Raw genomic sequence first — 9,591 nt, 5'->3', positions numbered from 1 at the left:
CCTCTTATGGGGGAATGATGTCAGGTGGCGTGGAAACAGCCCGGGCTAACTCAGCTCACCTGGGCTGGCTGCTTGGGGAGGTTGACTCTGGCTTGGCCAGAACAACCCTGGGCATCAGTGGATACTGGAAGGAAAAACGGGTCTTCTGCATAAGTGGCAATTTACATTTTAGCAATTAATAAAGAAACTCAGTTGCAATTTTTTTTGAATTATTATTATTTTGATTCATCTACAAACTGCCTGTAGTGTGAGGATAAAGTGAGTACCAACAGTACAGCCAAAATATGATTGCAGAAACACTGGTAATTCCCAATTTAAAACAACAAGCTTAGGTACCAATAACAAGGAATACATGGGAATAAGGGAGGTGACTGCAACCAGCACTGAAGTCAGTTTGGGTGCTTAAGCACAAAGTGTATGCCACCAAGATTCACTTGCTGCTGGTACCACAAATAACTAGATTAAAGCGATATTTGGTATATCTTCCCGAACAGTCCCACTTCTAAAAGGCAGAAAAGCTTTTGTCCTGTAGTGAATTATGTTGGTTAAACATGCTGGGATGCCTGCTGTATGGGCCAGTGACATCTCCTGCAGGGAGATGAGCACCCCAAGCTTGCCTGGGATCCTGGAGCTGCTGGAAGGTCTGCTGTGGTTTGCTGTGAGAGGTGGACAGGGTGCCCAGCAGCCTGGCAGCACCTCTGAAACTGGAGAGCGAACCTAACAATGAAGCAGAGCTGGAAGCCACCCGATTGCTGCTCTTACTTCTAGATAATGCAGAACCCAAACGATCACATTTAGCAGGAACAATGCACATTATGCATAATGCCAGGATTTAAACTGTGCCTTCTGCTTGCCCATCCTTTATCACACCACAACCCACAGATCTCCTGAATTTTTACCTTCCCCATTGCTTCCTCACTTTCTCTAGAGCTCTCCACCCAGGTTCTCCAAAGCAGTGCTAGGATGTCTTGAAATGCTGCTATGTAATTGCATGAGCAAATCACCCAAAATTTCCTAAATTGCTCAGATAGGAGGCAGGAAACAAGAAATTGGCACTGGGGACCTGGACTGAAATTGGCACACAAGACCTGGACTGAAAATGGATGCAATGATGGGGAACGGTCTTGAGTAAGGGATGTAGAAACCTTACAAGTTGACAAAAGACAGGAGAAAAAGCTGAGTTGTGAAGCACAGTCTGATGTTATTGATGTCAGTACAGTAACCATGAAGCAATAACTCCATAATTTATAAGCAACATTCACCAATTCCATTTGAATCTCATGCCTTAGCTTGGAGAGAGCACTGGACAAGCAGCAGCTAAGAAAAACTGGAGAACACACACATTCAAACGCATTGACAGAGCAAGATCTTCCTTCATGGGTCATTGACTCATTAACTCTGGACTAATGAGATTCAATCAAAATGATCTCCAACAGAAAGTGGCGAATACTTGCTACTCACAACCCTGAGTCACCCCCTGAGTATTCTTACCAACTGCACTCAAACAAGCAAATCGCAGCAATAGCAGTGATACTCCTGCTTCAACATTTCTGCGAGGATCCAGCCACTGAATTTTAGAAAGGCATTTATCTTAGGTATTTGTAAAAATTCAGAGAATGGATGGTTCACTTACAAGAAAACCTGGAGTCTCCTGAAGATACTTTCCAGCACTGAAAAAATTTCAGAAGAACTAACGATGCCAAAATCTCTCAGATTTCACTTTTGAAAAAAAAAAAAAAATGTTTAAACATCCATTAATATAGGGCAGCATGAACAACAGGGAAAAGCTCCTTCATCTGGCTAAGAGCCAGTAAAGGGTAAGAGGGAGCAAAGCATGTTCTGAGAAATGGGTGCTTTTACAGCCCAGGCTCGAGTGCAGCTTGGGATTGCAAATACCATTACTGTCACGATGAGAGTGCACTGTCAGCACCGCATATGCTTTAAGGATTTAGTCTCTTGTTGCATTTTGTTGGTAAGATAAAATATTCACTGCCATTACTCGAGGCACTGCACTTTTGTTTTCATGCCTCACTTGTTAACACAAGTCAACATACAAAAAGTAGTTTACATTGTTTTGACATCAAGGCTGGGACTGGCTTTTTCCCTCTCCCTCATGTAGCAGGTTGTTGCATAAAGGGACCAGATTCGTTTCACATAATTATTTTGAACCTAATCTTACATGTGCTCCTTCCTTCTTCCAAGAAGCAACTAACTCAATGTGAAAGCATGTCATTTATTAAAAAATATTTCTGAATTACAGGTTAGTGAATATAAAAATACGTTGGTTCAATTTAAAGCCTGAGGAAGCAGCTACTGATTTTATTTATTTATTTTTAATCATCAGTGGCTAAACAGAAATCAGTAACAGAAGTAGTCACAAACAGTACTGCCAGGTAATAGGTTGATTCTGGACAGTACCAGTAGCAACAGATGCCAGAGTTTAGTTGCTAAAGAGAATTTTCTGACCTCATGCTTCAAGATCCCCAAATCCATACTAGCGTACACTGTTAGTTGGCAGCATTTGTTGCAGAAACCTCAGCTAAAAAGATAAATGTGTGAAGAGAGTTGCACATAATATTCTCCTTGGCACTTCTGTGAGGTGGTTGCCCTGGACCAGGGCTCAGATGTTAGCAGAACAGCACAGGAAAGCTTGTTGTGCCACTTTAACTGTCCTGCTGAAAAACAAAATACATCACTGGGGGCTCCCAATTTGGCATCTATCCCGAGAAGTAAAATAAGCCTGGAAGATCTGTTTCTGATCTTATGTACATGGAATGTATCGTGACCTTCCCCGAATATTAAAGGGTGTTTCAAAATTATGTGGGTCTTAAAATACTCTCTGCATGCCAGGGTTATCAAATGTATCCACATGCCTACAGTAAAGCATCCCATTGAAGATTAACTTTAAAAGCCAATACTTCCCAAAGTAATACGACATTATCATCCAGTTGGCATTTCTACCATTTAATCTGACACACGGGTAAAAGAAAGGCTATTAAAACACAGTCTGCAATAAGCTGCCTGTTGCAGGGTCAGAGGACAGAATTTTACTCTATATTTGTTGTTCATAATGTAAAAATGCTGGGTGAGAAATGCTGTATAAATATTTCAGTTTGATGATCACGCACATGGTCATACATATTGTGGATTCTTTTCTTTTTTAAGGAGAGTCAAAACATTCTTATTCACTAAGAAGTGCTTTCTTTGGCCGTCTATGTGACCAGACTCACTCTCAAAGCATTCAAGAAAAACACCCCAACAAATGTAAATTTGAAGAGTAAAACTGCTACAAAGCATAAAGGATACACTGCAAAGAAGGGACAAAGGGGAGTCCGGTTGATTTCGCACATGAGTATTCCCTACATAACCCCAAAAAGTTGAATTTGAGTATTTATTACCAGAAAACCTTAATATCCCTAACCTCTTAAGCCACCACCATTGTCACTTAGAAAAGGCAATAATCTAAGAAATTGGAAAGGTACTAGAATTTTGGACAGTCCTTCATCAGAGCTACAGGAGGTAAGGATGTAGTCTTACACACCTAGCTAAGATGTTCAGATCTAACAGAGAAAGGTAGGCTCCTCAGGTAGTAGTGGAGCAGAACAGCCAAGATAGGTTTCTCCAGAGAACAGTTTGGGGCTGTACTGGTCAGTCCAACAAGAAGCCCAGGAAGAGTCACGCCGTAATGGAGATTGTAAGAGTCAGCATGTGAAGCTGAACATTGTTTGCATACTCTCAGTGTACATTTTCCTTCATAGTTTTCACTAATTTAGTGGAAGAAAAAGGAATAGTTTTCTTCTCTGAATATTCCTCATCGCATTTATGCCATGCTATGTAATTAGCTGAAACAATTAAATTTGTTAAATGAACAAATCAAATCAACTTGACTCAACACTAATTATTCTGACATGCGTCCAGAGCTATTTGTCTCCATTAGACAGAATATGAGTTATCTAGTGTTAAGGCACGTGCCAGTGCTGTAAAGTAAAAACATCAACGCCTTATTTCCCAAGTACACATCTTTAAGAAATCAGAGATCTGGTCCAACTAACTACCTGGAGGAACAGTATCCTTACATGTACCTTCACAGCACATATCAACCTTTTTCTGCACTTCCACAAGCTTTCAGTGACCATTCATTTTTGTATCCTAAACAGCTTTTACCTACTGATTCTACAAAGCTATTTGCCGCACAACAGATGTAGGCAGCCATGCTAGACAAAGGACAGACAGAAGAAGCACCATATGCTTTTGAACTCTCCCCAGGATGACAGAATTCTGTCCAGGCCAGCGACCTTCAAGATTTCACAAATTTCCTAAAATACAGCGTCCCTTCAGAGTGCATTTCACTAAATGGAACCATCTGTGTCCTGAGCAAGAAAAAACTCGCAGGGCCTGCTGGGTTTAGGCAGATCCTACACAGGCTAGGCAGAAAAGTTATTCCCCACAAAACTGTTACTACTTGCAATAAAATAAAAAAGAGCATCACGTTCAAACCACGCTTTTGTTTGTTTAAGTGTATTAACCCTCAATTGGATACAAGAAAAACACACGTTTCTAAAATATGTTTTCATCTGCGGTTCTTATTTCCCAAGTACCTGAACAGAGACGTCAGGTACGCACAAAGCAAGTGAACAGACTTCAAACCAGGACTGATATTTCCAGGGCCTAGGGAGGCTAGATTGCATGCAGAGGCTCAACAAGGCCAAGGGCAAAGTCCTGCACTTGGGACATAACAACCCTGTGCAGAGCTACAGGCCTTGGGAAGAGTGACTGGAAAGCTGCTGGGCAGTGGGACGTGGGGGTGTTGGTTAACTGACGACTGAACATGAGCCAGCAGTGTGCCCAGGTGGCCAAGAAGGCCAATGGCATCTTGGTTTGTATCAGAAACAGCGTGGTCATCAAGTCCAAGGAGGTGATTGTGCCCCTGTACAGAGCATTGGCGAGGCCACACCTCGAGTACTGTGTTCAGTTCTGGGCCCCTCACTACAAGAAAGACATCAAGGTCCTGGAGTGTGTCCAGAGACAGGCGACCAGGCTGGTGAAGGCTCCTTGTAAGGAGAGTAAACCTTACAAGAAGTGTCTAAGGGAGCTGGGGTTGTTTAGCCCGGAGAAGAGAAGACTGAGGGGAGACCTTATCACCGCCTACAGTTACCTGAAAGGAGGTTGTAGAGAGATGGGTGTTGGTCTCTTCGCCCAAGCAACAGGTGATAGGATGAGGGGGATGGCCTCAAACTGCACCAGGGCAGGTTCAGATTAGACATTAGGAAAAAAATCTTCACCAAAAGGATTATTGGGCATTGGAACAGGCTGCAAAGGGAGGTGGTTAAGTCACCATCCCTGGATGTATTTAAAGGATGGGTAGATGAGGTACTTAGGGATATGGTTTAGTAGAGGACAGGTACGGTTGGACTCAATGATCTCAAAGGTCTTTTCCAACCTGCTGATTCTGTGATTTCTTTGATCCGGTTCCTGTTAACTGTAACTCTGGATTAAGTATACCATCTCAAGAGCCTCGAATGACAACGCGCTCTGTCTGCGCTTGCCCATTCTGTGACTGACCCTTGCTGGCCCTGACTGGCAGCCACTAGATGGTGAAGTTTCTATCCTTCTGTGGATCGTACACAAGTTTATTGTAGGGACCTTAGCGATTAATCCTTTTTGTATCCTCTTTCATCAACCAGCCTAAGAGACTCAGACAAGGCATTAAACTTGGCTACTCATGATGGTGTTAGCTGTCAATCTGAAATATTTCTTTCCCTGTCCTTAGATTGCTGCACTTCAAAATAACTGATCACCAAAACCCAGTTTTTAAAATGGTCCAGTCATGATAATGCGCCCACACCTGGCCCAAGGTACCACGCAAATGGCACTATCAACTGCAAAAGTGACAGACCATGTAGTATGTTAGAACAGCATTGTTTATTCCTCACACCCAGGAAATTAAACAGATTGTCTCATTTCTGTTGCCAAAATTCTGCAAGCGTGAAAACCCAAACGAGTTCTGGTGCCTTTGCAAATGACAGAATTATCATTCAGGTGTTCCGGTGGTGGAAGGGAGCGGGGGGAAGCAGTTTTTAGGATGAGCTCTCCTCCCTCTCCAACACTGATACCAGTATCTTTTATTTCTGATGTATCCTACTGATTTTTGCAATTCTATACTTAGCAGCTTCCCACCCAGATGATTAATATGCTTGATTTAGTACAAAATATAGCAACTAGATTTCTGACTGGAAATTAGAAGGTTTGACTGTTTGATGCCGTTCTTGGCACAGTTTCACATTCAGATGTTCACATTGATTTGCTGGGGTGCCTTCCCTGAGAAATGGATGGGTGTACCTGTCCTTTTGTCTCTTTTGGGGCCATTCACAGGTTTGTATGGTTGGTTGCTGGACATATACATTCAAATACAATGGCACAAGATGAAATGGCATCAAATTGCACCAGGGAAGGTTTGGATTGGATATTGGGAAAAATTTCTTCACCAAAAGGGTTATCAAGCACTGGTGCAGGCTGTGCAGGGAACAGGTTGAGTCACCATTCCCAGGGGTATTTAAGGATGCAGTGCTTAGAGACCTGGCTTAGTGGTGGATGTGGCAGTGCTAGATTTACAGATGGACTCAATCTTAAGGGTCTTCTCCAACCTAAAAGAATTTATTCACAGAATCATTTATCAAGTACCGGTAGGTTTTAGACATAGATCTAAGCTTTTTAACTTTTACTTGAAATCCTTTGCAGAAAAGATAAACTGTATACAGATGCATCTTGCTCCTTTTATTAGCTTTAATTAGACAATGCTGGAGTTTATGTATCGTCATTGTTTTTTTTTTCCAGATGGCATTCTTGCTCTCTTGTGTGTTTCATAAGTCAGCTGTGCATCGACCTCAAAAATATTCCCATCTCTGTTTAAACAGAAGTCTACCTTTGAATTCAACATTATTTTAGTTAATTATTAACATCATTGCATAGAATACCTTTTAATTTTAGGCTTTTAAGGCTGCAACCTAATCCATGGTTGCAGTTAACAGAAACTGGATCAAACAAGGCTCCATGTGCACTCTAATCTCCTTGGACTCTAGTTAAAGTATAGCTCCTGGTCTAAAGTCTGTGTTCAGTTTAGCCCGTCACTTGCTTTGCACACATCTGGTGTCTCTCTTCAGATATTAAGGAAATATGAACCAAAGATGAAACCACATTTTACAAACATACTGAGGGTTAATGCAGATAAGCAAAACATGGGTTGGGACATGGGTGCACTTTTTTAACTCTAAGTAATAATAATTCTGTGGGGAAAAGATTTTCTCTATGATCTTTCCAGGCTCTAATAGTTTTTTTAATTGCTTAGGATACAGTCAGTTCCCTTTGCTGAAATACACTGTAAAAGCACTCTAAACTTTAAGACATTCAGCCATCTGAGCTGTGTGTCAAACAGCAGCTTCAAACCAAACCCACCCCATGATAATCCATCTCTCTGAATGTTCTTTCTGTTGTATCAAGCCCTCTTCCAAAAGAGAGGGAAGAGGAGATTCACAAGGCAAAGGGACTGCAGCCCTACTGCGCTCAATTCTCTGACTGCTACGGATGCGAAGGATCACAGACAAAGCAGAACATGGACTAGAGAAAAGACAATTAAAAGACTGGGCCAAAAGAGAAATGCCATGTACGAATCAAGCATAGGTGAAATGGAAAAGAAACAGAAGAAGGAAAACAAAACCAAAGGTGATTATGGTAAGTCTTAAGTTTTCACTCCCTGTGCTGTCCCAGTAAACTGTCCTTACCCAACCCACGAGGTCTGGCTTTGTCTCCCCTTTTCTTTTCTTTTCTTTTTTTTTCCTTTCCTCCCTTTTCCCTCCCCTGCTCTGCAGGGAGAAACACGAGCAAGCGGCTGCGTGGTGCTCAGCTGCTGGCTGGGGCTAAGCCACAAAAGTGTCACAACATCACAACATACAAATGGCTTCTACCCTCACATGGAGGTACACACACCTTCTGATTTCAGACCCGCTATTTCGGTAGCCGAATTTAGAGTGATGTTTGTATGCAGTCAGTGAGAAGCAAGCTTTCAGCTTCCATGTTCAAAAACTTGGTCCTGGGGAATTCACTGTCCAATCCTTGCCTCTATGGTTTGGCCTGCATTCTTACTTCTGACTCCTAAATTAAATGCATAAATCTATACAGCACAAGGATCCCACTGAGGACTTGTTCTATTAGCCTCAGCTTTTCACTCAAGCCCAGGTACGGACAAATCTTATTATGGCCACCACAAAAATGTTCATGGTAGATCATTAGTCCTGCAGCAGAAATCTTTCAGCCTCAGGGGATGAAAAGCTACCATCAAAATAGGTTCTTCCAACCAGTTGGTAGGTTCAAGGGAAGAGGTAGAGTCTGACAGAGAGGAAGAGAAAGCTGAAATGGGGGAGGAAAAAAGGATAAGCCAAAGCCTTAGGAAGACACTTGATATTTGACATATCTGCCACTGGGGTCCTAGTGAAGCAGCCCATTCAGCTCAGTGCTCTGTTTTGCTGAATGACAACTCTCTACGGAAATGTTTGCATCAGCCTGACAGACACAGACCACAGGGACTTTCCAACCACTGTTCCATGCCAGCATTCCAACAACCTCTGATACAGACAGCATGCACTTACTCCAGTCTCCACATTGTGTGTTTGGATGCATTCTTCCAAAATGCTGGGTCTCGATTCCCTGCCCAGAAGTGCTAGGATTATATTGATTCACATCAGGGCAAGGAAGCAGTCGAGACTGGTAGAAGGTTCCCAGACCCAAATGGCTTAGGTAGAAAGATGAAATGCCACGCAATGATTAAGTCCTTTCCTCTTCCAAATCCTGGCTGACAGGGCAGGGGACTTCAGAACACAATTTTAGAAAAGAAAGGGAGAAAGAAGCAGATTAAGTCCCCAGAAAGTATGTATGCTTGAAATCCTCTGCTGTTTGGAGCACTGGAAGGGAATTAAAACAGCTTCAGTTGGACAGAACCTACCAGATACCAGTCCACTAGGAAAAGAAGCAGAAGATGACAAATGAGCTCTGCACTTTGCAACTCATCCACATGTTGACCCTGTCTGATGTTTTTGATCTGAATGAAGCTTTCTCAGTTTTTCTACTCTGTCCTTCCCTTCATCCCATCTCTGTTCATCCTCTTCACTGTACAAATTCCTTCCCCTCCCTTTCACACTTCTTTCCCAGCAGTCAATCTCAAGTGACTTGTGAGAATATTGGTATTTTCTACATTTTCTGTTGTGCACAGATTATACGTCCTCCTCTTCCAAGGAAAAACAGCAACAAATGAAGACTGGAGTTAGATGTCATCCAACCACTCAACACCTGCCGAAGTAAAATCCAACATTAATGGAATGTATGGTAGGTACAAGTTCTACTAAATGCCACTTCAATGAAGCCAGCTCCAAAGAAAAAAAGGTAGGTGGAAGCCCTTGCAGCTTGGCTGACTGCACATGCACCAGTTAAGCCGCCTATGCTAGGCACATACCTGTAACAGAGTCAAACTTGGTTTTAAACATTAGCACTGTCCTCAGAGGTAACAGACCCCATGTACCAGGCAAGTAAAATGTCAACCAT

The sequence above is a fragment of the Gallinula chloropus genome, assembly GCF_964237585.1.
Source record: "Gallinula chloropus genome assembly, chromosome: 2".
NCBI lineage: Eukaryota > Metazoa > Chordata > Aves > Gruiformes > Rallidae > Gallinula > Gallinula chloropus.
Note: the sequence above shows the minus strand (reverse complement) of the source record.